This window comes from Poecilia mexicana, unplaced genomic scaffold (assembly GCF_051168715.1).
Source record: "Poecilia mexicana isolate PSO_F unplaced genomic scaffold, ASM5116871v1 scaffold_10, whole genome shotgun sequence".
NCBI lineage: Eukaryota > Metazoa > Chordata > Actinopteri > Cyprinodontiformes > Poeciliidae > Poecilia > Poecilia mexicana.
In genome coordinates this window covers 31,369,208-31,395,113 of record NW_028263379.1, presented here as the reverse complement: position 1 = coordinate 31,395,113, position 25,906 = coordinate 31,369,208, and the positions used below count along the sequence as shown (strand labels likewise).

The 25,906-nt window shown below is 39.4% G+C and overlaps 12 non-coding genes across 12 annotated transcripts; 6 read left to right on the top strand and 6 right to left on the bottom strand.

Annotated features, from left to right (window-relative positions):
* Positions 1 to 557: 557 nt before the first annotated feature.
* Positions 558 to 630, bottom strand: trnaa-ugc (transfer RNA alanine (anticodon UGC)). The gene has a single exon. It is a non-coding gene; the product is annotated as a tRNA-Ala (tRNA).
* Positions 631 to 1,458: 828 nt separating this feature from the next.
* trnas-gcu (transfer RNA serine (anticodon GCU)) lies at positions 1,459 to 1,540 on the top strand. Its single transcript has one exon. It is a non-coding gene; the product is annotated as a tRNA-Ser (tRNA).
* A 776-nt stretch (positions 1,541 to 2,316) lies between these two features.
* Positions 2,317 to 2,389, bottom strand: trnaa-ugc (transfer RNA alanine (anticodon UGC)). The gene has a single exon. It is a non-coding gene; the product is annotated as a tRNA-Ala (tRNA).
* Positions 2,390 to 2,977: 588 nt separating this feature from the next.
* Positions 2,978 to 3,059, top strand: trnas-gcu (transfer RNA serine (anticodon GCU)). Its single transcript has one exon. It is a non-coding gene; the product is annotated as a tRNA-Ser (tRNA).
* A 776-nt stretch (positions 3,060 to 3,835) lies between these two features.
* Positions 3,836 to 3,908, bottom strand: trnaa-ugc (transfer RNA alanine (anticodon UGC)). The gene has a single exon. It is a non-coding gene; the product is annotated as a tRNA-Ala (tRNA).
* Positions 3,909 to 4,496: 588 nt separating this feature from the next.
* On the top strand, positions 4,497 to 4,578 carry trnas-gcu (transfer RNA serine (anticodon GCU)). Its single transcript has one exon. It is a non-coding gene; the product is annotated as a tRNA-Ser (tRNA).
* A 776-nt stretch (positions 4,579 to 5,354) lies between these two features.
* Positions 5,355 to 5,427, bottom strand: trnaa-ugc (transfer RNA alanine (anticodon UGC)). The gene has a single exon. It is a non-coding gene; the product is annotated as a tRNA-Ala (tRNA).
* Positions 5,428 to 6,015: 588 nt separating this feature from the next.
* Positions 6,016 to 6,097, top strand: trnas-gcu (transfer RNA serine (anticodon GCU)). Its single transcript has one exon. It is a non-coding gene; the product is annotated as a tRNA-Ser (tRNA).
* A 776-nt stretch (positions 6,098 to 6,873) lies between these two features.
* trnaa-ugc (transfer RNA alanine (anticodon UGC)) lies at positions 6,874 to 6,946 on the bottom strand. The gene has a single exon. It is a non-coding gene; the product is annotated as a tRNA-Ala (tRNA).
* A 588-nt stretch (positions 6,947 to 7,534) lies between these two features.
* Positions 7,535 to 7,616, top strand: trnas-gcu (transfer RNA serine (anticodon GCU)). Its single transcript has one exon. It is a non-coding gene; the product is annotated as a tRNA-Ser (tRNA).
* A 1,489-nt stretch (positions 7,617 to 9,105) lies between these two features.
* On the bottom strand, positions 9,106 to 9,178 carry trnaa-agc (transfer RNA alanine (anticodon AGC)). The gene has a single exon. It is a non-coding gene; the product is annotated as a tRNA-Ala (tRNA).
* Positions 9,179 to 10,240: 1,062 nt separating this feature from the next.
* Positions 10,241 to 10,322, top strand: trnas-gcu (transfer RNA serine (anticodon GCU)). Its single transcript has one exon. It is a non-coding gene; the product is annotated as a tRNA-Ser (tRNA).
* Positions 10,323 to 25,906: the final 15,584 nt, after the last annotated feature.

Sequence of the window (25,906 nt, the reverse complement as noted above, 5' to 3'; positions counted from 1 at the left end):
ATTTGAGGAAGACTTCAGTACTACAGAAAATACTTGATCAGTGATGGGACAGTTAAGAGACTGAGTACTACAGAGAAAGTCTTTTGGAGAATGCAGGCATCAATCCCACTACCACCCACATGCAAAGCAAGCGCTTTACCACTTGAGCTAATTCCCCACACCGAGACAAGAAAAGGGATACAAAAAATCTCATGATTTTCAATAGATTTGAATCAAGAACAGCAAAGGACTCCTGTGCAAAGCTTGATCCTCTCCCCTTCTTGATCAGTGATGGGACGGTTAAAAGACTGAGTACTACAGAGAAAGTCTTTTGGAGAATGCAGGCATCAATCCCACTTCCGCCCACATGCAAAGCGAGCGCTCTACCACTTGAACAAATTCCCGACACAGGTCCAACAAAAACGATTAAAAAATCTCACGATTTTCAGTAGATTCAATTCAAATGAACATAAAAGGAGCTCTGTGTAAAGCCTTGACCTCGTCTACAGCAGATTGAGTTGCATGACAAGATACTTGTTCTGAAATGAAAAGTACAATTGACTGAGACAAGGACATTCTGGAGAATGCGGGCATCGATCCCGCTACCTCTCACATGCAAAGCGAGCGCTCTACCACTTGAGCTAATTCCCCACAATGGGACAAGAAAAGGGATACAAAAAATCTCACGATTTTCAATAGATTTGAATCAAGAACAGCAAAGGACTCCTGTGCAAAGCTTGATCCTCTCCCCTTCTTGATCAGTGATGGGACGGTTAAAAGACTGAGTACTACAGAGAAAGTCTTTTGGAGAATGCAGGCATCAATCCCACTACCGCCCACATGCAAAGCGAGCGCTCTACCACTTGAACTAATTCCCGACACAGGTCCAACAAAAACGATCAAAAAATCTCACGATTTTCAGTAGATTCAATTCAAATGAACATAAAAGTAGCTCTGTGTAAAGCCTTGACCTCGTCTACAGCAGATTTTGGTACTTGACAAGATACTCGATCTGAAAAGAAAAGTACAATTGACAGAGACATTCTGGAGAATGCGGGCATCGATCCCGCTACTTCTCGCATGCTAAGCGAGCGCTCTACCACTTGAGCTAATTCCCCACACTAGGACAAGAAAAACAATTAAAAAATCTCACGATTTTCAGTAGATTCAATTCAAATGAACATAAAAGGAGCTCTGTGTAAAGCCTTGACCTCGTCTACAGCAGATTTTGGTACTTGACAAGATACTCGATCTGAAAAGAAAAGTACAATTGACAGAGACATTCTGGAGAATGCAGGCATCGATCCCGCTACTTCTCGCATGCTAAGCGAGCGCTCTACCACTTGAGCTAATTCCCCACACTGGGACAAGAAAAGGGATCAAAAAATCTCACGATTTTCAATAGATTTGAATCAAGAACAGCAAAGGACTCCTGTGCAAAGCTTGATCCTCTCCCCTTCAATTCATACATTAAGCAAGGACGAGGTGGCCGAGTGGTTAAGGCGATGGACTGCTAATCCATTGTGCTCAGCACGCGTGGGTTCAAATCCCATCCTCGTCGTAAGCTTTAGGTTGTGAAGTGGCCTCAGAAATAGTTAAACTTTGTCTGTAATTTTGGTCTATTATGGATATTTTAAAGAAGATCAGACTGGAAAGTAAATTTTTGGTCAAAACTCCAATGCTCGTTGTTTCAATTCTTCCATGGACTCCTATGATGAGAAAAGAGCAAAGAATGCAAATGCCATAACATCCATTATGGCACTCGGTTTTGTGTATAGACATTTGAGGAAGACTTCAGTACTACAGAAAATACTTGATCAGTGATGGGACAGTTAAGAGACTGAGTACTACAGAGAAAGTCTTTTGGAGAATGCAGGCATCAATCCCACTACCACCCACATGCAAAGCAAGCGCTTTACCACTTGAGCTAATTCCCCACACCGGGACAAGAAAAGGGATACAAAAAATCTCATGATTTTCAATAGATTTGAATCAAGAACAGCAAAGGACTCCTGTGCAAAGCTTGATCCTCTCCCCTTCTTGATCAGTGATGGGACGGTTAAAAGACTGAGTACTACAGAGAAAGTCTTTTGGAGAATGCAGACATCAATCCCACTACCGCCCACATGCAAAGCGAGCGCTCTACCACTTGAACAAATTCCCGACACAGGTCCAACAAAAACGATTAAAAAATCTCACGATTTTCAGTAGATTCAATTCAAATGAACATAAAAGGAGCTCTGTGTAAAGCCTTGACCTCGTCTACAGCAGATTGAGTTGCATGACAAGATACTTGTTCTGAAATGAAAAGTACAATTGACTGAGACAAGGACATTCTGGAGAATGCGGGCATCGATCCCGCTACCTCTCACATGCAAAGCGAGCGCTCTACCACTTGAGCTAATTCCCCACAATGGGACAAGAAAAGGGATACAAAAAATCTCACGATTTTCAATAGATTTGAATCAAGAACAGCAAAGGACTCCTGTGCAAAGCTTGATCCTCTCCCCTTCTTGATCAGTGATGGGACGGTTAAAAGACTGAGTACTACAGAGAAAGTCTTTTGGAGAATGCAGGCATCAATCCCACTACCGCCCACATGCAAAGCGAGCGCTCTACCACTTGAACTAATTCCCGACACAGGTCCAACAAAAACGATCAAAAAATCTCACGATTTTCAGTAGATTCAATTCAAATGAACATAAAAGTAGCTCTGTGTAAAGCCTTGACCTCGTCTACAGCAGATTTTGGTACTTGACAAGATACTCGATCTGAAAAGAAAAGTACAATTGACAGAGACATTCTGGAGAATGCAGGCATCGATCCCGCTACTTCTCGCATGCTAAGCGAGCGCTCTACCACTTGAGCTAATTCCCCACACTGGGACAAGAAAAGGGATCAAAAAATCTCACGATTTTCAATAGATTTGAATCAAGAACAGCAAAGGACTCCTGTGCAAAGCTTGATCCTCTCCCCTTCAATTCATACATTAAGCAAGGATGAGGTGGCCGAGTGGTTAAGGCGATGGACTGCTAATCCATTGTGCTCAGCACGCATGGGTTCAAATCCCATCCTCGTCGTAAGCTTTAGGTTGTGAAGTGGCCTCAGAAATAGTTAAACTTTGTCTGTAATTTTGGTCTATTATGGATATTTTAAAGAAGATCAGACTGGAAAGTAAATTTTTGGTCAAAACTCCAATGCTTGTTGTTTCAATTCTTCCATGGACTCCTATGATGAGAAAAGAGCAAAGAATGCAAATGCCATAACATCCATTATGGCACTCGGTTTTGTGTATAGACATTTGAGGAAGACTTCAGTACTACAGAAAATACTTGATCAGTGATGGGACAGTTAAGAGACTGAGTACTACAGAGAAAGTCTTTTGGAGAATGCAGGCATCAATCCCACTACCACCCACATGCAAAGCAAGCGCTTTACCACTTGAGCTAATTCCCCACACCGGGACAAGAAAAGGGATACAAAAAATCTCATGATTTTCAATAGATTTGAATCAAGAACAGCAAAGGACTCCTGTGCAAAGCTTGATCCTCTCCCCTTCTTGATCAGTGATGGGACGGTTAAAAGACTGAGTACTACAGAGAAAGTCTTTTGGAGAATGCAGACATCAATCCCACTACCGCCCACATGCAAAGCGAGCGCTCTACCACTTGAACAAATTCCCGACACAGGTCCAACAAAAACGATTAAAAAATCTCACGATTTTCAGTAGATTCAATTCAAATGAACATAAAAGGAGCTCTGTGTAAAGCCTTGACCTCGTCTACAGCAGATTGAGTTGCATGACAAGATACTTGTTCTGAAATGAAAAGTACAATTGACTGAGACAAGGACATTCTGGAGAATGCGGGCATCGATCCCGCTACCTCTCACATGCAAAGCGAGCGCTCTACCACTTGAGCTAATTCCCCACAATGGGACAAGAAAAGGGATACAAAAAATCTCACGATTTTCAATAGATTTGAATCAAGAACAGCAAAGGACTCCTGTGCAAAGCTTGATCCTCTCCCCTTCTTGATCAGTGATGGGACGGTTAAAAGACTGAGTACTACAGAGAAAGTCTTTTGGAGAATGCAGGCATCAATCCCACTACCGCCCACATGCAAAGCGAGCGCTCTACCACTTGAACTAATTCCCGACACAGGTCCAACAAAAACGATCAAAAAATCTCACGATTTTCAGTAGATTCAATTCAAATGAACATAAAAGTAGCTCTGTGTAAAGCCTTGACCTCGTCTACAGCAGATTTTGGTACTTGACAAGATACTCGATCTGAAAAGAAAAGTACAATTGATAGAGACATTCTGGAGAATGCGGGCATCGATCCCGCTACTTCTTGCATGCTAAGCGAGCGCTCTACCACTTGAGCTAATTCCCCACACTGGGACAAGAAAAGGGATCAAAAAATCTCACGATTTTCAATAGATTTGAATCAAGAACAGCAAAGGACTCCTGTGCAAAGCTTGATCCTCTCCCCTTCAATTCATACATTAAGCAAGGACGAGGTGGCCGAGTGGTTAAGGCGATGGACTGCTAATCCATTGTGCTCAGCACGCGTGGGTTCAAATCCCATCCTTGTTGTAAGCTTTAGGTTGTGAAGTGGCCTCAGAAATAGTTAAACTTTGTCTGTAATTTTGGTCTATTATGGATATTTTAAAGAAGATCAGACTGGAAAGTAAATTTTTGGTCAAAACTCCAATGCTCGTTGTTTCAATTCTTCCATGGACTCCTATGATGAGAAAAGAGCAAAGAATGCAAATGCCATAACATCCATTATGGCACTCGGTTTTGTGTATAGACATTTGAGGAAGACTTCAGTACTACAGAAAATACTTGATCAGTGATGGGACAGTTAAGAGACTGAGTACTACAGAGAAAGTCTTTTGGAGAATGCAGGCATCAATCCCACTACCACCCACATGCAAAGCAAGCGCTTTACCACTTGAGCTAATTCCCCACACCGGGACAAGAAAAGGGATACAAAAAATCTCATGATTTTCAATAGATTTGAATCAAGAACAGCAAAGGACTCCTGTGCAAAGCTTGATCCTCTCCCCTTCTTGATCAGTGATGGGACGGTTAAAAGACTGAGTACTACAGAGAAAGTCTTTTGGAGAATGCAGACATCAATCCCACTACCGCCCACATGCAAAGCGAGCGCTCTACCACTTGAACAAATTCCCGACACAGGTCCAACAAAAACGATTAAAAAATCTCACGATTTTCAGTAGATTCAATTCAAATGAACATAAAAGGAGCTCTGTGTAAAGCCTTGACCTCGTCTACAGCAGATTGAGTTGCATGACAAGATACTTGTTCTGAAATGAAAAGTACAATTGACTGAGACAAGGACATTCTGGAGAATGCGGGCATCGATCCCGCTACCTCTCACATGCAAAGCGAGCGCTCTACCACTTGAGCTAATTCCCCACAATGGGACAAGAAAAGGGATACAAAAAATCTCACGATTTTCAATAGATTTGAATCAAGAACAGCAAAGGACTCCTGTGCAAAGCTTGATCCTCTCCCCTTCTTGATCAGTGATGGGACGGTTAAAAGACTGAGTACTACAGAGAAAGTCTTTTGGAGAATGCAGGCATCAATCCCACTACCGCCCACATGCAAAGCGAGCGCTCTACCACTTGAACTAATTCCCGACACAGGTCCAACAAAAACGATCAAAAAATCTCACGATTTTCAGTAGATTCAATTCAAATGAACATAAAAGTAGCTCTGTGTAAAGCCTTGACCTCGTCTACAGCAGATTTTGGTACTTGACAAGATACTCGATCTGAAAAGAAAAGTACAATTGATAGAGACATTCTGGAGAATGCGGGCATCGATGCCGCTACTTCTTGCATGCTAAGCGAGCGCTCTACCACTTGAGCTAATTCCCCACACTGGGACAAGAAAAGGGATCAAAAAATCTCACGATTTTCAATAGATTTGAATCAAGAACAGCAAAGGACTCCTGTGCAAAGCTTGATCCTCTCCCCTTCAATTCATACATTAAGCAAGGACGAGGTGGCCGAGTGGTTAAGGCGATGGACTGCTAATCCATTGTGCTCAGCACGTGTGGGTTCAAATCCCATCCTTGTCATAAGCTTTAGGTTGTGAAGTGGCCTCAGAAATAGTTAAACTTTGTCTGTAATTTTGGTCTATTATGGATATTTTAAAGAAGATCAGACTGGAAAGTAAATTTTTGGTCAAAACTCCAATGCTCGTTGTTTCAATTCTTCCATGGACTCCTATGATGAGAAAAGAGCAAAGAATGCAAATGCCATAACATCCATTATGGCACTCGGTTTTGTGTATAGACATTTGAGGAAGACTTCAGTACTACAGAAAATACTTGATCAGTGATGGGACAGTTAAGAGACTGAGTACTACAGAGAAAGTCTTTTGGAGAATGCAGGCATCAATCCCACTACCACCCACATGCAAAGCAAGCGCTTTACCACTTGAGCTAATTCCCCACACCGGGACAAGAAAAGGGATACAAAAAATCTCATGATTTTCAATAGATTTGAATCAAGAACAGCAAAGGACTCCTGTGCAAAGCTTGATCCTCTCCCCTTCTTGATCAGTGATGGGACGGTTAAAAGACTGAGTACTACAGAGAAAGTCTTTTGGAGAATGCAGACATCAATCCCACTACCGCCCACATGCAAAGCGAGCGCTCTACCACTTGAACAAATTCCCGACACAGGTCCAACAAAAACGATTAAAAAATCTCACGATTTTCAGTAGATTCAATTCAAATGAACATAAAAGGAGCTCTGTGTAAAGCCTTGACCTCGTCTACAGCAGATTGAGTTGCATGACAAGATACTTGTTCTGAAATGAAAAGTACAATTGACTGAGACAAGGACATTCTGGAGAATGCGGGCATCGATCCCGCTACCTCTCACATGCAAAGCGAGCGCTCTACCACTTGAGCTAATTCCCCACAATGGGACAAGAAAAGGGATACAAAAAATCTCACGATTTTCAATAGATTTGAATCAAGAACAGCAAAGGACTCCTGTGCAAAGCTTGATCCTCTCCCCTTCTTGATCAGTGATGGGACGGTTAAAAGACTGAGTACTACAGAGAAAGTCTTTTGGAGAATGCAGGCATCAATCCCACTACCGCCCACATGCAAAGCGAGCGCTCTACCACTTGAACTAATTCCCGACACAGGTCCAACAAAAACGATCAAAAAATCTCACGATTTTCAGTAGATTCAATTCAAATGAACATAAAAGTAGCTCTGTGTAAAGCCTTGACCTCGTCTACAGCAGATTTTGGTACTTGACAAGATACTCGATCTGAAAAGAAAAGTACAATTGATAGAGACATTCTGGAGAATGCGGGCATCGATCCCACTACTTCTTGCATGCTAAGCGAGCGCTCTACCACTTGAGCTAATTCCCCACACTGGGACAAGAAAAGGGATCAAAAAATCTCACGATTTTCAATAGATTTGAATCAAGAACAGCAAAGGACTCCTGTGCAAAGCTTGATCCTCTCCCCTTCAATTCATACATTAAGCAAGGACGAGGTGGCCGAGTGGTTAAGGCGATGGACTGCTAATCCATTGTGCTCAGCACGCATGGGTTCAAATCCCATCCTCATTGTAAGCTTTAGGTTGTGAAGTGGCCTCAGAAATAGTTAAACTTTGTCTGTAATTTTGGTCTATTATGGATATTTTAAAGAAGATCAGACTGGAAAGTAAATTTTTGGTCAAAACTCCAATGCTCGTTGTTTCAATTCTTCCATGGACTCCTATGATGAGAAAAGAGCAAAGAATGCAAATGCCATAACATCCATTATGGCACTCGGTTTTGTGTATAGACATTTGAGGAAGACTTCAGTACTACAGAAAATACTTGATCAGTGATGGGACAGTTAAGAGACTGAGTACTACAGAGAAAGTCTTTTGGAGAATGCAGGCATCAATCCCACTACCACCCACATGCAAAGCAAGCGCTTTACCACTTGAGCTAATTCCCCACACCGAGACAAGAAAAGGGATACAAAAAATCTCATGATTTTCAATAGATTTGAATCAAGAACAGCAAAGGACTCCTGTGCAAAGCTTGATCCTCTCCCCTTCTTGATCAGTGATGGGACGGTTAAAAGACTGAGTACTACAGAGAAAGTCTTTTGGAGAATGCAGGCATCAATCCCACTTCCGCCCACATGCAAAGCGAGCGCTCTACCACTTGAACAAATTCCCGACACAGGTCCAACAAAAACGATTAAAAAATCTCACGATTTTCAGTAGATTCAATTCAAATGAACATAAAAGGAGCTCTGTGTAAAGCCTTGACCTCGTCTACAGCAGATTGAGTTGCATGACAAGATACTTGTTCTGAAATGAAAAGTACAATTGACTGAGACAAGGACATTCTGGAGAATGCGGGCATCGATCCCGCTACCTCTCACATGCAAAGCGAGCGCTTTACCACTTGAGCTAATTCCCCACACCGGGACAAGAAAAGGGATACAAAAAATCTCATGATTTTCAATAGATTTGAATCAAGAACAGCAAAGGACTCCTGTGCAAAGCTTGATCCTCTCCCCTTCTTGATCAGTGATGGGACGGTTAAAAGACTGAGTACTACAGAGAAAGTCTTTTGGAGAATGCAGGCATCAATCCCACTACCGCCCACATGCAAAGCGAGCGCTCTACCACTTGAACTAATTCCTGACACAGGTCCAACAAAAACGATCAAAAAATCTCACGATTTTCAGTAGATTCAATTCAAATGAACATAAAAGTAGCTCTGTGTAAAGCCTTGACCTCGTCTACAGCAGATTTTGGTACTTGACAAGATACTCGATCTGAAAAGAAAAGTACAATTGACAGAGACATTCTGGAGAATGCGGGCATCGATCCCGCTACTTCTCGCATGCTAAGCGAGCGCACTACCACTTGAGCTAATTCCCCACACTGGGACAAGAAAAACGATTAAAAAATCTCACGATTTTCAGTAGATTCAATTCAAATGAACATAAAAGGAGCTCTGTGTAAAGCCTTGACGTCGTCTACAGCGGATTTTGGTACTTGACCAGATACTCGATCTGAAATGAAAAGTACAATTGAGCAAGACAGAGACATTCTGGAGAATGCGGGTATCGATCCCGCTACTTCTCGCATGCTAAGCGAGCGCTCTACCACTTGAGCTAATTCCCCACTGTGGGACAAGAAAAGGGATCAAAAAATCTCACGATTTTCAATAGATATGAATCAAGAAGAGCAAAGGACTCCTGTGCAAAGCTTGATCCTCTCCCCTTCTTGATCAGTGATGGGACGGTTAAAAGACTGAGTACTACAGAGAAAGTCTTTTGGAGAATGCAGGCATCAATCCCACTACCGCCCACATGCAAAGCGAGCGCTCTACCACTTGAACAAATTCCCGACACAGGTCCAACAAAAACGATTAAAAAATCTCACGATTTTCAGTAGATTCAATTCAAATGAACATAAAAGGAGCTCTGTGTAAAGCCTTGACCTCGTCTACAGCAGATTTTGGTACTTGACAAGATACTCGATCTGAAATGAAAAGTACAATTGAGAGAGACAGAGACATTCTGGAGAATGCGGGTATTGATACTGCTACCTCTTGCATGCTAAGCGAGCGCTCTACCACTTGAGCTATTTCCACACTGGGACAAGAAAAGGGATACAAAAAATCTCACGATTTTCAATAGATTTGAATCAAGAACAGCAAAGGACTCCTGTGCAAAGCTTGATCCTCTCCCCTTCTTGATCAGTGATGGGACGGTTAAAAGACTGAGTACTACAGAGAAAGTCTTTTGGAGAATGCAGGCATCAATCCCACTACCTCTCACATGCAAAGCGAGCGCTTTACCACTTGAGCTAATTCCCCACACATGTACAAGATTAACGATAAAAAAATCTCATGATTCAGTAGATTCAATTCAAATGAACATAAAAGGAGCTCTGTGTAAAGCCTTGACATCGTCTACAGCAGATTGTGGTACTTGACAAGATACTCGATCTGAAATGAAAAGTACAATTGAGCGAGACAGAGACATTCTGGAGAATGCGGGTATCGATCCCGCTACTTCTCACATGCTAAGCGAGCGCTCTACCACTTGAGCTATTTCCCCACACTGGGACAAGAAAAGGGATCAAAAAATCTCACGATTTTCAATAGATTTGATTCAAGCACAGCAAAGGACTCCTGTGCAAAGCTTGATCCTCTCCCCTTCAATTCTTACTTTAAGCAAAGACGAGGTGGCAGAGTGGTTAATGCGATGGACTGCTAATCCATTGTGCTCAGCATGCGTGGGTTCAAATCCCATCCTTGTTGTAAGCTTTAAGTTGTGAAGTGGCCTCAGAAATAATTAAGCTTTGTCTGTAATTTTGGTCTGTTATGGTTATTTAAATAAGATCACACTGGAATGTAAGTTTTTGGTCAAACCTCCATTGCTCGTTGTTTCAATTCTTCCATGGACTCTTATGATGAGAAAAGAGCAAAGAATGCAAATGCCATAACATCCATTATGGCACTCGGTTTTGTGTATAGACATTTGAGGAAGACTTCAGTACTACAGGAAATACTTGATCAGTGATGGGACAGTTAAGAGACTGAGTACTACAGAGAAAGTCTTTTGGAGAATGCAGGCATCAATCCCACTACCTCCCACATGCAAAGCAAGCACTCTACCATTTGAGCTAATTCCCCACACATGTCCAACAAAAACGATCAAAAAATCTCATGATTCAGTAGATTCAATTCAAATGAACATAAAAGGAGCTCTGTGAAAAGCCTTGACTTCGTCTACAGCAGATTGCGGTACTTAACAAGAAGCTTGATCTTAAATGAAAAGCACAACCGACTCAGACATTCTGGAGAATGTGGGCATTGTTCCCGGTAACGCTCACATGCTAAGCGAGTACTCTACCCTTTGAGCTAATTCCCCACAATTTGCCAAGAAAATGAACCAGAAAACATCAGGGTTTGAAGTAGGAATATGCATTCATGATTTATATTACCTTCAGGAACAGGACACAGACACCTAAAAAACTTTGTTACTAAGGCTCTCACCACAAAAAAGTCAGTATGAGTTTCTTTTTAAAAATTTCAAAATCTAGTTACGTGCAATTCAACACTTTTTCCATTATTTATAAAGTTTATCACATTGTTCAGCTAAATAAGTGTAGCAAAACAAGTTTCACAGTTACTTAAGCAAATTTTGTCTATTAAAACTTTCACTTTTTAGTCACATTCAGAAATGTAACATGTGCTTCAAAAACCAAACATCTGTGGAGTATGTAAGTCACCTTTATCACATCGTCCAAAATAAGATGGGGAGGACCAGATCCACTTAAGGGCACCAATGTTTGAGATGAGACTGAGGACTCTGGAAATAACTGACAAGAGGTCAAAGTTGGGTTGCGGTTGTTGACAATCTTATTGTCGACGCTCAACATGACTGTCTCAGCAGCAACGCTGGAGGTACGTGAGATTTAAAAAAACATAATTTAAAACTAACAATGTCAATGTCAGCTATATATACAAATACAGAAATTCTTGTTATATATAAAAAGGGTAGAGTCTGCCAATTTTGGTAAATATGGAAATAAATAAAATTCTTGATAACATAATTAATGTGGCAAACATTGAATCCAAAACAAATCACATGTTCCCATTTATTTAAATATACAGCATAACAGATTATCATTTTCAACTCTATTAACATTATTAGTATGATTGAATTTTTAATTTTATGTCCAGTATTATTTTTTCTTTATTTTATGTTCTTTTTCATATTCTGTTTAATTTTTTTTTCTTTATTGCCAGATTTTATGTAATTATTTTTCATTTTCCCATTTATAATATGAACAGAAAAATAATTAGAATGGATAGCTAAAGGAGAGCAATTAATAAACAATAAGATTGAAAATAAAATGGCACATTATATTCTTAATACTGTTGAAGTTGATAATATATTATAATAATCCTATATTTCGAACTGTATAATCAAAGTGAGAAAAAATTTATTTCTCGGATACAATACTTGGCACATTTCTTCATTTCTATAATTTTTTTACCAATTTTCTCAGGATCAGACCATGATAGTTACTCATAGTTACCTTGCTGGACTCATCTGCTTTTCAGGTGTTTAGCCATTTTGGGTCGACTAACGTCACCTTCAACTTGCTTACACACAATTAAAAATACACTGGGGTTCATTACGATGCAATCTGCAATACAAAACACAAGCTATCAAAGACTAATGCATCATCGACAACACAGTTGTGAGGTTAGCTAACTTAAAGTTTCAACCTGATTTACAACAAGGCAGAAATATCCAGGCAGCAGTTATTGGAAGGTTCATGATAATAAAGTTGTTTATAGACATTCCCCACTGGGTAAGAATGCTGCTATGCAAGGCGGTAGACAAAGGTAATACAATTTGCTCTTCACTATCTGCAACAAAACACTGGTGATATATAAACAAACTTAAATTACCTTCTTACCTTAGTGAATGTAGAGGCGCTGTAGATGAGGCTAAATCACAAGATTAGAAACAACTTTGTGAAACAAAGATAGCTTGACGACGTAGTCCAAAGCGAAGCTTGAATGGAGCTGCTGTAGAGACGTCATCTGCTCTGGAGCCTGATGCAGGGTTCTGATTGGCCCGTTTGAATTCAGGCGCCTTGATGCGAGACGTTACTTCAGACGTCAGAGGAAAAATACTCACTTTTGAGACTAGGGGCCTCATGCGTGAAAGACTGCACAGTTTTCACACTAAAACTTGGACTATGGAAAAATTTAGAAAAGTGTGGCGCACAAAAAAATGGGATGCATAAAGTCATGCGCACGCACGTAGCTGCACACCTTTCCTTTATAAATCCTAATCTGCGGGAAATAGAGCGCAGCTGCTGGTTTACAATGTCGCCACCCATAATTATATATGTAAATTAATATAAACACCCAGAAGTCTGCCACCACGTGAAGCAGTAACCATGGCAATATGCTTGTTTGTAGCAGTATGAGTATTTATAATAATAATAATTACATAGTTTATTTAAAAGGTGTTTTCAGGACACATAAGGTCATCTCACACAAATAAAAATACATTTTAAAGAAAAAAAAATTCTAACAAAATAAATAAAGAGATTGTGAAAATGCCCATTTAAACAGCAGCACGTTCAGCCGGGATTTAAAGATAGACAGTGTGTCAGAGAGTCTTTGAGTGCGGAATGTGGACGTTTATTCTAAATATTAGAATCATGTGCATAAGTTGTACATTTGCAGAATAAAGATGCTTTCTGTCCAGAAAGGCGCATTCACAAAGCTGGCAGCTCGATGATTGCAGTTGCACCGGTACCGGTAGTACGCACTGCTCTTTCTTTAAGTTTTGCTCAGAGCTCCAGGATGATCAGTCTGGACTAATCTAAACACTAATAAACCATCATCAACAGAAGATAAATATGATCTCTGTACAAATGCTCCCTCTGAATCCTTCCATTGGCAAAGTTCTCCATAAGAGGCAAAATGCTCCACAATGCGCCACATTTTTGCGTAGCTACGTACATACGGGTTTATACACACCTTAATCACCTTAAAAATAATCAAACCTGTTTGGAGTTAATCTGCTGGTCCAACCCTGTTTTATTTTTATTTTTTTTTAGTGAGAATGAAATTACCCCATAGATGCATTCCATGCGCTTTGGCGCACAGACCAATGCATGACATCTTTATGAGACAAAAACTGAGGAAAAGTACCATTTACATTCAAGCGAGGTTTTCACATCCTTTTATTTTCTTTATTTTGTGTGAGTGTTAGCTTATATTCTGGGGGTAAATGTGGTTCAGTTTCACCGTTTACGTTTAAGCAATGAAATATTAAAATCATGAAAAACATCGGTTTGGTGCTTTAAATAACACTGAATGTAGTCAGATTTCCGTGTATTTAGGTGAGTTTTGACGCTTTATGGTTTGATATTGTTCACAGATGAAGTTTGCATGGCTGCCGCACATTTTCACATCAGCAAAAATTGTGCGTATATTTGCGCAAACTTTGACACAAAGTTAATTTTTATACATGGCAACTTTAGTGTAAAATATGGGACTGCACCTTTTTTGAGCGCACACACGCTTTATGCATGAGGCCCCTGGATTGGATGTTAATAAATGCTTTAGGTATAAATGTTTCTATGTGATGTGGCAAAATGGAAAAATGATCTGGCAATAAATTCACCTAACTTAGACATAAAACAAGCATAATACTTGCAGGGACCATACAGCAGCTATTCATTCTAAAGGACAATTGAAAAACCTGTAATCAGTAAAATAATATTTAACAGCAAGGCTCTCATTTCCATAAATTATACATGAGTCAAATAAATCTCAAAACACTGGCTATATCAAATAATGTAAAAAGAGGAAACATTCATTCAATGTCAAATGCAGGCTGCATCAAAATAAACAATCCTGAGTTACTGAATCAAAACGTCCTTACAGCTTGACTAGCTGAGTAATGCTGGCTCGATTTTTTTCTGAGATTATCTGTCTTATGTTAGGACATAGAAAAAGTTTTGATACATACCAAATATATTTTTTTGTTGTTGTTTGTTTGCTTAAGTTACATGCTGCAGCTTTAAGCAGACGTTCAGTGTGAAAGTTCACTGCGGGTGGAGCAGAAGCGAAGCTACGTCTGTGAAATATCAGTAGCTCGTAGCGGCGGTCCAACAGCGAGAGCAGAACCAGCGACTTACACCGCCAGCTAGAAGACTTCAATTATTTGTCGGGTTATGTGTTTAGCTTTCTGACCGTGATGCTAATCCAGGTGAGTGTTGGTAGTTGTGCGGTGCTTTACCTGCTATCTGGCCGCTCCGGGTGTCTGCATTGGGCTTCGATGTAGCCAAACTCCGTCAAGTGCTTGTTTTTAAATTCCATGTTAGATTCGTTGTGTTGATGCATTTTGACGTGCTTCACCACCGAGGTAATTTTTTTCCAGCGCAACACGCAAACTTCCCCGTTCACTCAGAGCTTTATAGTTCCACATGACAGGATTTGCTGCTGCGCGCTTGAGCAGTGAGAAGGATATAAGAGAACAGCTGCACACTCAAGCTGCGTCGTGAGTTGCAAGTGATCGGTTTTGGCAACAAGAGACAGCGATCGGCGATCATCGATCATACACGTTTTCACGGAAGTCGGCTGATTATGATCGGTGGCCGATCGATCGCCACACCTCTAGTTTTACTGCTTATAATCGTTAAATATACGTATTTTTTTACAGTGCTGGGACAGCTGGACCTGGGGCACCGCAGGAAATTCCCCGCCATTCTGACATTCAGGTAGAGCACTAACAGCAGTGCGTTTTTGTCCTTGTGCTGTGCTATCCAAAAATACATTTAAGATATCTTGAATTATGGAGTCACATTAGAGATATATTTAATTAGCATTATGAGTAGTCAAAACCAAAATCAAGATATCTTGAATTTACTTTATGACTAGTCATAATTTAATTGTAGATATGTGAAATGTGTATTTCAGATAGTCTAATTAATTTTTAGATATCTTGAATTAAAGTTTCCATAGAGGTCAATGGTAAATCTGACGTCATTTCGACTAGTTAGAATGTAATTAGAGATATCTTAAATCGCTAAAATGTCTAGTCACAAAACAATTTGAGATATCTGGAATGTAAAGGCGGTAAAACAGAATTTATGTTAAAACTGCTTCAGTGTTTATGTTCACAAGGTACTATTTCCCCCCAGCAGTCAAAACAAGAATCTTCTGATCCAGCAGAAGATGTGTGTATATATAAAAAAAAATAAAATAATTCCCCTCTCACCCTCCGTGGGTGGTCTCTTTCATCCTCTGAGCTCGGGTCCTCTACCAGAGGCCTGGGAGCTTGAGGGTTCTGCGCAGTATCTTGGCTGTGCCTAGAACTGCACATTTCTGGACTGAGATGTCTGATGTTGTTCCTGGGATCTGTTTGAGCCACTGCTCCAGTTTGGGGGTGACTGCCCCGAGGGCCCCGATGACCACAGGCACCACTGTGGTCTTCACCTTCCAGGCCTTCTCCAGTTCCTCTCTGAGACCCTGGTATTTCTCCAGTTTCTCATGCTCCTTTTTCCTGATGTTGTGGTCACTTGGTATTGCTACATCCACCACAACGGCTTTCCTCTGTTCTTTATCCACCACCACAATGTCCGGTTGGTTCGACATTACCATCTTGTCTGTCTGGATCTGGAAGTCCCACAGGATCTTAGCTCGGTCATTCTCCACCACCTTTGGGGGTGTCCCCCATTTTGACCTCGGGGCTTCCAGTCCATATTCTGCACAGATGTTCCTGTACACTATGCCCGCCACTTGGTTATGTCGTTCCATGTACGCTTTCCCTGCCAGCATCTTGCACCCTGCTGTTATGTGCTGGACTGTCTCAGAGGCCTCCTTATATATCCTTATATATATATATATATATATATATATATATATATGCCAATAACTTTTCACACATATATTTAATATATGTCACATAGGTAGATGCTCTGTCTGCACCACAGATGATTTGTTCAACTATGAATGCTGAATGCTTGAAGTAACTCCAGCAGTGGTGAAATTGTGCCCATTTTCTGATATATTCAGCTAATCGTCATTTGTACACATAGGTGCACTTATTTTGATTATCTCTTTGGCAATGACATGTTAGTGTAGTTCTTAGCGAAACTTTTATTTCACTTTTAAATTTTCACAGCATTCTTCAGCTTCATGCTTGTGTAAAGCCTCAAAGTGTAGAACATACTGAATCTAATAAAGTCTCGGATTCTGGACCCATCTCTGAAACCACGGTCACATCTCCATGAATAAGGGATTTCATCTGCTACTTATTAATAATTAATGATGGCTTAGCAGGCTGGGAAACTAATATGCAGAGCAAAGTTTGAGTTCTCATTTAGGAAACATTTTTGATTCTTTCGCCTGTAAATGTGACATTGTGCATACGTGTATGTGTGTGTGTGTGCATGTGTGTGTGCGCGCGTGTGCGTGTGTGTGTGTGTGTGTCTGGACAACTAAAGGTTATATTTGCCATTTGTCTGGGTTTTGGGAGAGGCACGGGAACAGTGTGGCACACTAGAATACTGATGGCCACTGTAGGGATTCTAAAACATTCACAGGCGCAAAGAAATATGTTTATTGAGAATTTATTTAAATGTCAAAGTGGCTGCTGTCTCACTGGGAATCCACAGCGTGAGGAACCGGAAAACCTGAATCCATAAGAAGTCAATCGATTGATATTAACACAGATAAATTACCTGGAAGTGAGTTCCAGGTAATTCACAACATTTTTAGAACAACTGAAGTTATTCAAAGCTAATTTTCAAAGCTGCAAAAGCGACTTTGAAAATGAACAAATTTAAAGAATGCAGAGGTCATGTTTGTTTGTTTGTAGAACTCTCCTACTTCTAAAACACCAAAAAACTAAAATGTTTCTATAGCATGTTGTAAAAGTATTCACGCGTTAAAACGTCAAATCTGCTATGCACCTTTCATTTTCCTCGGCACAGATTCCTGAAAGACGAGGAAAACTTTGGATGTTGGCCTGTGCAGTAGTGCCAAAATGGTTTCCACTGTGTGTAATAAAGCACATTAAGGCATATTTGTTGTTTGTGTTGTTAAAATAAGCAGTCATAAGCAGCTTATTGTTGGAGGTTGTTCTGGGCATACACTGTTTATAGATCGATTCCACAGAGACTTGTGTTTCCAAGCCTTTATTTCTGATTATTATGATTTCTGCTTACAGCCGATGAAAACATGACACTTAAGATTACAATATTACACCAGACCAACACATTTCTATCACAGAAATGTGGACTTAACTGTAATTTTGTATTGCATTATTTTTTTCCCACACCTGCCTAAAACTTTGACACTACACTCTGGTTTGGATACTGTTTCTTCTCATTAAAAACTTTATATATTATAAAAATCAAACATGAAATGAATATTTCTCAGACATCCAGCTAATGGTTTCGGTACTTCAGCGTCTCAGAGGAAATGAGGTAACACTCTGGCTTTGAAGCGTCTTGTAACTGAAGGCAATTGGCTGCGTGAATGAAGTTTTTAGATGTATTTTTCATCGCTTTTGATCCAACTCTCTTTGATGCCTATGGTCACAGACCGCTGACGGGTTGATATGCTATAGACTGTCATTCTTTTATTTTGTTTGGCTCTATTTATAGGAAGGGTGGAGGGAGGGGAAGGGTTGGTAAAGAGGCACATTCAAATCCTTACATGGAGCTGAAGCCAACATTTTGTTTGGTCAATTTAAACAAAAACAGCGTTTTAGTCTTCTGAATATATAGAGAAGTGTAGACTGAGTCCACTTATACCCACGTTGACAGTAAAAATAAAATAAATAATAATAAAACAATCCACTGTAATCTCCCAATAAACTAGAATGGGTTATGCAAACAGTCGTAATGGAAATGAATATCGTTAATGGTAACTATGCCAGAAGACTACAGTGATACAGATGAATTTAGCCACATAGTTTATGAAAACTACCAAATCAACATACAATTTCCATAAGTTCTAGTGCAATGTTCTTACTTTATTCTCATAGACCGCTTACATTTAAACAATTACTTTAAAGGGGCAATATGATGTGTTTTCCAGGCACATATTGCCATTTTATAGCACAATCAAATAACTATGTTAACTTCAGTTGTTATAAAAATGTTGAATATATAAGATATGACTTAAAAGAAATTTGATATTTGACGCTTTGAGATCAGGCCTCTCTCTTAAAATCTCCTGCTCTTTCTGAAACTCCGCCTTCAGGAAGTCATCCCAGCATGGTTCCCCCACGAATCCTTTAACAGTATTTTTAACAACATTGTACTGAAAAGTAACTCCTAAAATGAGCTCAGCAGAAGCACAGATCCACCATGTGTTTGCTAATTGTTGTTAGCTGGTCTGAAGGAGCTGAGTGGTGAAGTAGTGGGGCAGAACTGCTCTATGTGGTTGGGAGCTTGGAAACTGCATCCTCCAAGGCGGGGTAAGGTCCACCTGGGCATTTTTCACAGCTGAATGGTTGGTACGGAATATTCAAGGATTTCTTTAACATGCAAGAAAGAATCAAGGAAACACGGTAGGTATGCTTTGTGATGAGGAAATAACGTTATAACATGTAGAGGTCAAAGAAGTTAAATCATTGTTGTCGCAGTAGTTTAAAAGAGTAGTGTAGATGAGCGGGAAATAGTAAGGCCTTAGCATGATGAGGTAGAACATTTTTTTGTTCTATTGTGGGATATTGTAGCAAGAAAAATGGTAAAGAGTTAACGCACATTTCCAAGGTCAGTGCAAGCCAAGGATTTAGATGTTTTTTCCCTACGCTCAAACATATGCTGAGACGGACCAGGTCGCTGAACTTCAGCCAAAGGAAAGAATCAGTAATGATTATGCTAGAAAACTCCAGACACAACTGGAGTTTTCTTAATTATGTGATGTAGACCATAATTATGACCACGATGTTGGCTGAATTCTCCATAGTTCGCCAGTGTGCAGCATATAGGCATACTGACTTTTGATTTATAACCGATGCTGTAGAACAGATTTAAATGTAGCTGAAACTTGTTAGAGATTTTAGAAAGCAAGGCTAAGCAAGATTTCAGCTTCAAGATTTGTGAAGGTTATGTAATATCAGCATATGGGCTAAGCACTGAAAACCAAATTTTGCTAGGCTATTAGTTCAAACTCTGAACTCCAATGCCATCAGGCAGCTGGTGTGACAAAATCATGAATCAGTTTTAGCTGATTTTAGCAACTTAAAAATAGCTCAAAATGAAAATGTTCATATCCTTGAGGTACACCTGTTATGTTAGCAGATGTTAAATGTCTACACTTTCACAAAAAACTTTTGAAGGTTGTTGCTGATTTCTCAGCTAAACAGATGTCTTGCTACACTAATTGCCAATACTAGTTGTATCAATCTGCCTTATGAGCTGCAAATTCATGAGACCACTCCAGCTGGACCACAAAGACAATCCCCATGGTCAAGAGGCAAAGTACTGATATCTTGGGAAAGTCCAGATGTTTAATACCTGCTGACATAGCAATGTATCCCTTGTATATAATTTTGTGTTTCAGTTTTAATTTAACAATATAGTCTGAAACAGAGGATTTGCTTGGCTAGCTGTTAGCCTTCCACTATTCTGAGGATTTTTTAAACTATTCTATAAATTCATAGGCATTGTTGAAACCATACATTTATATGCACTAAGTAAGAAGACACAAACACATTTTTTCTTAGTGTCTGATGTTAAATCAGACCACAACATTTTTCCTTTAGGTTTCTGGCATTTTTGTTAAATGCCAGAAAACGTGGCAAGATCTTTTTATTTCTTAGACTTTTTTGATATTGTCCTTGAACACTACCCTTTTAAAACATGTTCTTGCCAATTTGTTTGGTGTTTATCAAATCAGTGATTCTTGAGAATAGGGACAAAATGGGTTTAAATTTTCCCATAATTTTCTTTTGTTATTTCTCAACCTTATGTATGCAAATATGACAAATAATGTTTAGGAAATGTAAAAATGCTAAGGTACAGGCTCCCAGTTGCAACATTAAAAAAAAAAAAAACATTTTTAATCGACCTGACCCAGAATTTTGTCATCACCATCTGACAAAAATAAATAAAAAATCATTTTTAATGACCTATTAGTGATATTTTTACTCATTTTACAGATAAATGCTTCAAGAAACAAAAGAAATATTATTTAAAACCAACAAACAACAAAAAGTCCATCTGACGGAGTTGACAGTGCATGACGGATTTGACACAGAACTGAAGGTGGTGACAAACTAGTGAATAAAATGAAAAACTTGGTACATGTGAAGTAATGCAATTCATGTAAAATACATTAAAATGAATTAATTGCACAATTAAGTGAGATTTGACAACAATTTCACTGAAAGAGTCAGAAAAACTCTGATGGAGTTGACATCTGACGGAGTTGACGAAATGCCAAACTACCTCAATTTATGTGATGTTATTCTGAAGGAGGTCATATTGTAGCTCATCAGGTCCATGAAATCTTTACAACATACCAAAATTAAGCTTTTATTTCACAAAATTCCATCAAAGTTTTGTAAATTGTCAGTTATGGTGTTGACACATCATGGTTGTGACAAGCAACTTAGGAATGAAACAGAAGAAAAACTAAAGAATAACTTAAGCTAACCAGAGTTAACTAGCCTCTTAGCAAAGGAAGAGAAAGGAAGTGGCCATGGGGTCCTCAGAAGTTCTGGTGCCCCCCAATAATGCCTGATTTTTTTTTTTTACATTCTTTTCATTTCTGACGGTGTTGACAAAAACTAGGGACAAATTTCAATGGAGTTGGAAAATATATAAAAATAATTTTTAATTCAATTTATTGATACCTCTGTAATTATTTATATGACTACTTATACTTAATTGTCAGAATATATAATTTTAGTATTTCTTTAATTATTTTAAACTATTATAATGTATTGAGTTCTGCTCCTGGACAAGGGCTTTGACAGGCATCATCCACCAACTACAATGTTTAAAATAAAAAAATATTCAGCAAATACCTGGAAAACATACATTGTTGTGCTCACATGACCCAGGTTAGTTGAGTAAGATATTTGAAAAAATTATATTTTGTGTATATTTTATTCAAATTTTGTGCTTTATCCATAGGACTTGTTTTGTCCCTATTCTCAAGAATCACTGAAATATAAATAATTTTGGTAGTTCTAACCTAGCTAAAACAAGTAAAATTTGGTCTAATTTAAACATGTCTATGTCTTTTTAGTCAATGTTTGTATATCTAGTTTCAATTGTATATGATATCCACTACAGGTAAAGAGGCTATTTCCAATAATAATATAATACCTTCACTTCTTAGTAAGAAGTTCAGTTGAATAAACTTGATCAAAACTGGGCTCCACAAAAATAATGACAAGCTCTTAAAATAACTTTAGAATCAGTTCTCACTGTTTTATATATTTCAATACTTAGTTAATGTGGAGTTGGGTATTAGCTAAAAATGTAAGAATTAAAGAAGTGTGAATGGAACAGCAATTACAACTAGGGCTTTTCAGTAGTTAGCATATACCGATAGCTGACTGTATAGCTCAATAGCTCAATAGGTAAGTCACCAGTCTTCCACCCGGGAGACCTGGGTTCGAATCCAGGCTGGGGCAAAAAATTACAACAGTGTGGGTCCTTAGGCAAGACCCTTGGAGCCTCATACCATGAGAGACAGCGATATGCACAACATGCCGGCTCAGACGTCGCCCGGCCAAACAAGGTCTGCGTCAGGTGCTGGGGAACCTTGGGCACCTTGAACAAGACGGAAATGGGCGAGAGGTGATCCAACCTGGATCTGTTGGAATGCTACTACTCAAGTAACCCTAGTCAGAGGGGCTACATCCCCAGTCTGCAATGACTGCTGAACAACTAGTACCTCAGTGTTCCAACATCTGCAAATGGCAACTGTTATCACAACTTGAGATTGACGAGGTACAACACAAATGCTATGGCAAGAGGGAGGAGCCTGGATGGGGGGAGTTAACTACACCTACCCACCCAGAGACTGAGCTGACCCTGACGCCAACTACAGCGGCTGAGTGAAGTACCATCAGAAAGTCTCATTGAAGCATTGATCCCTACCAATACAACTCACCCTGAATGGTTAACTGAAGACAGGCGGGCATTGTGTACAGGAACATCTGTGCAGAATATGGACTGGAAGCCCAAAAGTGGTGGAGAATGAGACCACACATATATACCACAATATAATTGGATTTTTTATTTATTTATTTTTTTTTTTAATTTCACAAAAATGTGTATTGTATCTTGTGGAACCTCTTCCATTAAACAGACATGGAGGAATCACAGCTGTAAATCAGTGTGAGCCCAGAAAAAAAATCTCTCAAAACAAATGAAGTATTCTCTTTGGAAATCATTTATCCTTCATGCTCTGGCCTACAGTCAGACGTTAGACGTTCAGTATTGGCTTTAGAATTGGAAACTTTTATTACTTTCTTCCTTGTTGTGGGTGGAATGATGATACACATACACATAAGATGAGGATGAAACTAGTTTGAATTTGCAGAACTTTGAATTTATTGTCTTACCAAATGTTCTTTTTTTAGTTTAGTTTCTAGTGAAATATTAGTTATTAGGAAATATTAGGGCCACTCAAAGAAGATAATAAAAAGTAAAATTAGAATAAAGTCGAAATAATATGAGACTAAAGTAATAATTAACTCACCTGGTTAGAGTTGCTTTTGATCCATAACCATTGCAACGTTGACTGACATATTTGATTGATGAATTTACTGATGGCACTTTACAAAATGTAATGTTTGTTCCTAGTTTCATAATTGATGACTGTGTGATGCATTTATGATGTTTTTATATTTTCATAATGTAAAGCATCTTGTTGCTGAAATATGCTATACAAATACACTTAATAATATTACAACTTTATTTTGGTAATGTTGCCACTTTGTTCTTGAGCTATTGGTACTTTTCTTGTATTGTTGTGACTTTATTCTTGTAAGATTTTATTGTCGTAATATTGCTTTATTCTGAGGGTGCACCGATTTATAGGACAGCTGTTTTATCAGCGCTGATTTCCTTAATTTTGAGAGAGCATTGATCGGCTGATACTTGCATGTGAAACCGATCTTACACCCTGATCTTATCTACATCAGCAAAGGTCTAAGAATTAGCCACTGTCCTTGAGAGAGGTTTGACTGTTAGCTCCGCCCATCAGGTCATGCCTGGTTGTTTGCAGTTAACAATAGTCACCCCACTGTTGCCAACTCAGCAACTTTCTTGCTATATTTAGCGACATTTCAGACAAAAAAAAGTCAGTATCAGTCAAAATCTGAGTCTGCAGGTCAGACTTTTTATAGATCTGTAATCGGTGCAGAAATACCATTGACTGTACCTGGATATGACAAACATGCTAATTGTTGGAGATTTATCCGTGAGATAACTTTTGTTGTAGTTAGGGGCTCTATTAAAAAAATGAGACGTATTCAAAAAGATACATCATTGTTGGTGTTAAATATTAACTGCATAATAGCATTACAAGATCTGACTATGGTTAAAATAAATAGAAAAACACCCAAAATATGCAAAACACAAGAAGACTTTCCTTAAAAAAATGCATGCTTTCCTTACAAAAGCTGTGCAGGGTGGATTTCTAGTTCCCAGATCTTTCCATGCCCAATGTACGAGGCAAAGAAACACCGATAAACAGGCCCATGTTTTTACTGAAGCATAACATTCCCTCCGTCTCCAAACCGCCACCTACGTCTGCCGTCTTCTGCGTTGTTCCTGCCTCTCCTCAGGTGCTCACTGCTAAGCTTCCCCTTTCGCTCAGCTCAAAGGACAGAACCTTTGCGGAGAAGAGAGGCAGAAGCACAGCAGACTCCCTGCAGCACACACACAGCATCAGCCGAGAGAGAAGAGTCAAAGAGGGGAGGAGAGTAACGCAAGACCAAAAGAAGAAGGGATGGAAAAGGAAAGGAAGGGAAAGGAGGCACTGTGGCTCTGGTGAGGATGGGTAAACTATACTGCACAGTTCAACAGTCGGGAAAGCAAGAACAGACAGATTCTTGCGGATCCCTCCTCGAGCAACAACACAAACTCGCCTCTTTGATAAGCAGCAATGTGAATCCTGGGGAGGACGCACCGAAACGAGGCAGCGCACTTTGCTGCTAATGTCGAGGCAAAGCGCTCATGTGCTCCATCAATTTCTTCATAGCAAAAACAAAAGCGCTCCAATTTATTCTAAAACTAAGCATACAAAATGAAGAAAACAAGAGCTCCGAGCACCTTTTAGCTCTATTGGCAAAAAAAAAAAAAAAAAAAAAAAGAAGAAAAAACATCTTTATTTGGAAACCCTGCAACACCGTTTCTCCATGCATGTTTGTGTAAACTCGCCCTGGCAGTCACACCGCTGAGTGTGAACCGGTCGTGGATGCCTCTGAGTTTCTCTCATTGTTATTTTGGATGTGTGTCTCTGGCTGTGTTTGTGCTCCATTTGGAATTGCGGCCTACTGAAAGTGCTGCTTGAGGGGAAGGGGAGGATTTTTTGGGGGGAAGAAAACAGTGAAGAAGGCTTTAGAAAAGAAAGAATCATAGCAGGGAGATGGAAGGCCAACGGACAACAACTAAAGAGACTTCAACGTTTCTTAGCCTCCACCTCATTTCTCCCATTACTCTTTTGACTGACTTGCATTAGTTTAGATGGAACTTTGAATAGAACGCTATCAGTCTTGCGGTGTTGTATAACTACTGGAAATTCTTGGATTGTTTTCTCTAAAAATACATAACATTACATAAGAGTTCTCTGTGCTGTAAGCGAATGTTGGAAACGTACCCTTCTGAGGGAAAAATTCAGACAGAAAAGTTTTTGAAGATTCTGAAATACAGAAAGAAAGCTTTTCCTATTGGTGTCTTTTTAAAGTTTAGTTTCAAATTTCCCAATCCAAGTCTGTGGCCTTGTGCTGGATAAAGGGACTTCAACCTTCTCCTGTCAAAAGGTGTTTGAAGTTTCTTCACGTTGGATTCTGCAAAGATGAAGTCCTCAAAAGTTACTGAAGGCTTCAAAACACATTTAAGAGATGAATAACAATGCTAAGTCTTGGAGAATTTCTCTCAAAAGACAAAAATTAGAATAGAAATTTAAATATAGAAACAAAACATTGCAGAGGATGCAGCTTCAAAAGTTCTGTCTCAAACTCAGAAACTCCCGTTCCCATATGAAGCGACCCAATCGGAAGTGGACTCTGACTTGAACTCGTCTGAACCCAGTAGATATTTGCAAATGATTAAGAAAAAAATGTGCGTCCACAAGAAAGGATTGCAGCACACCTGAAAGTA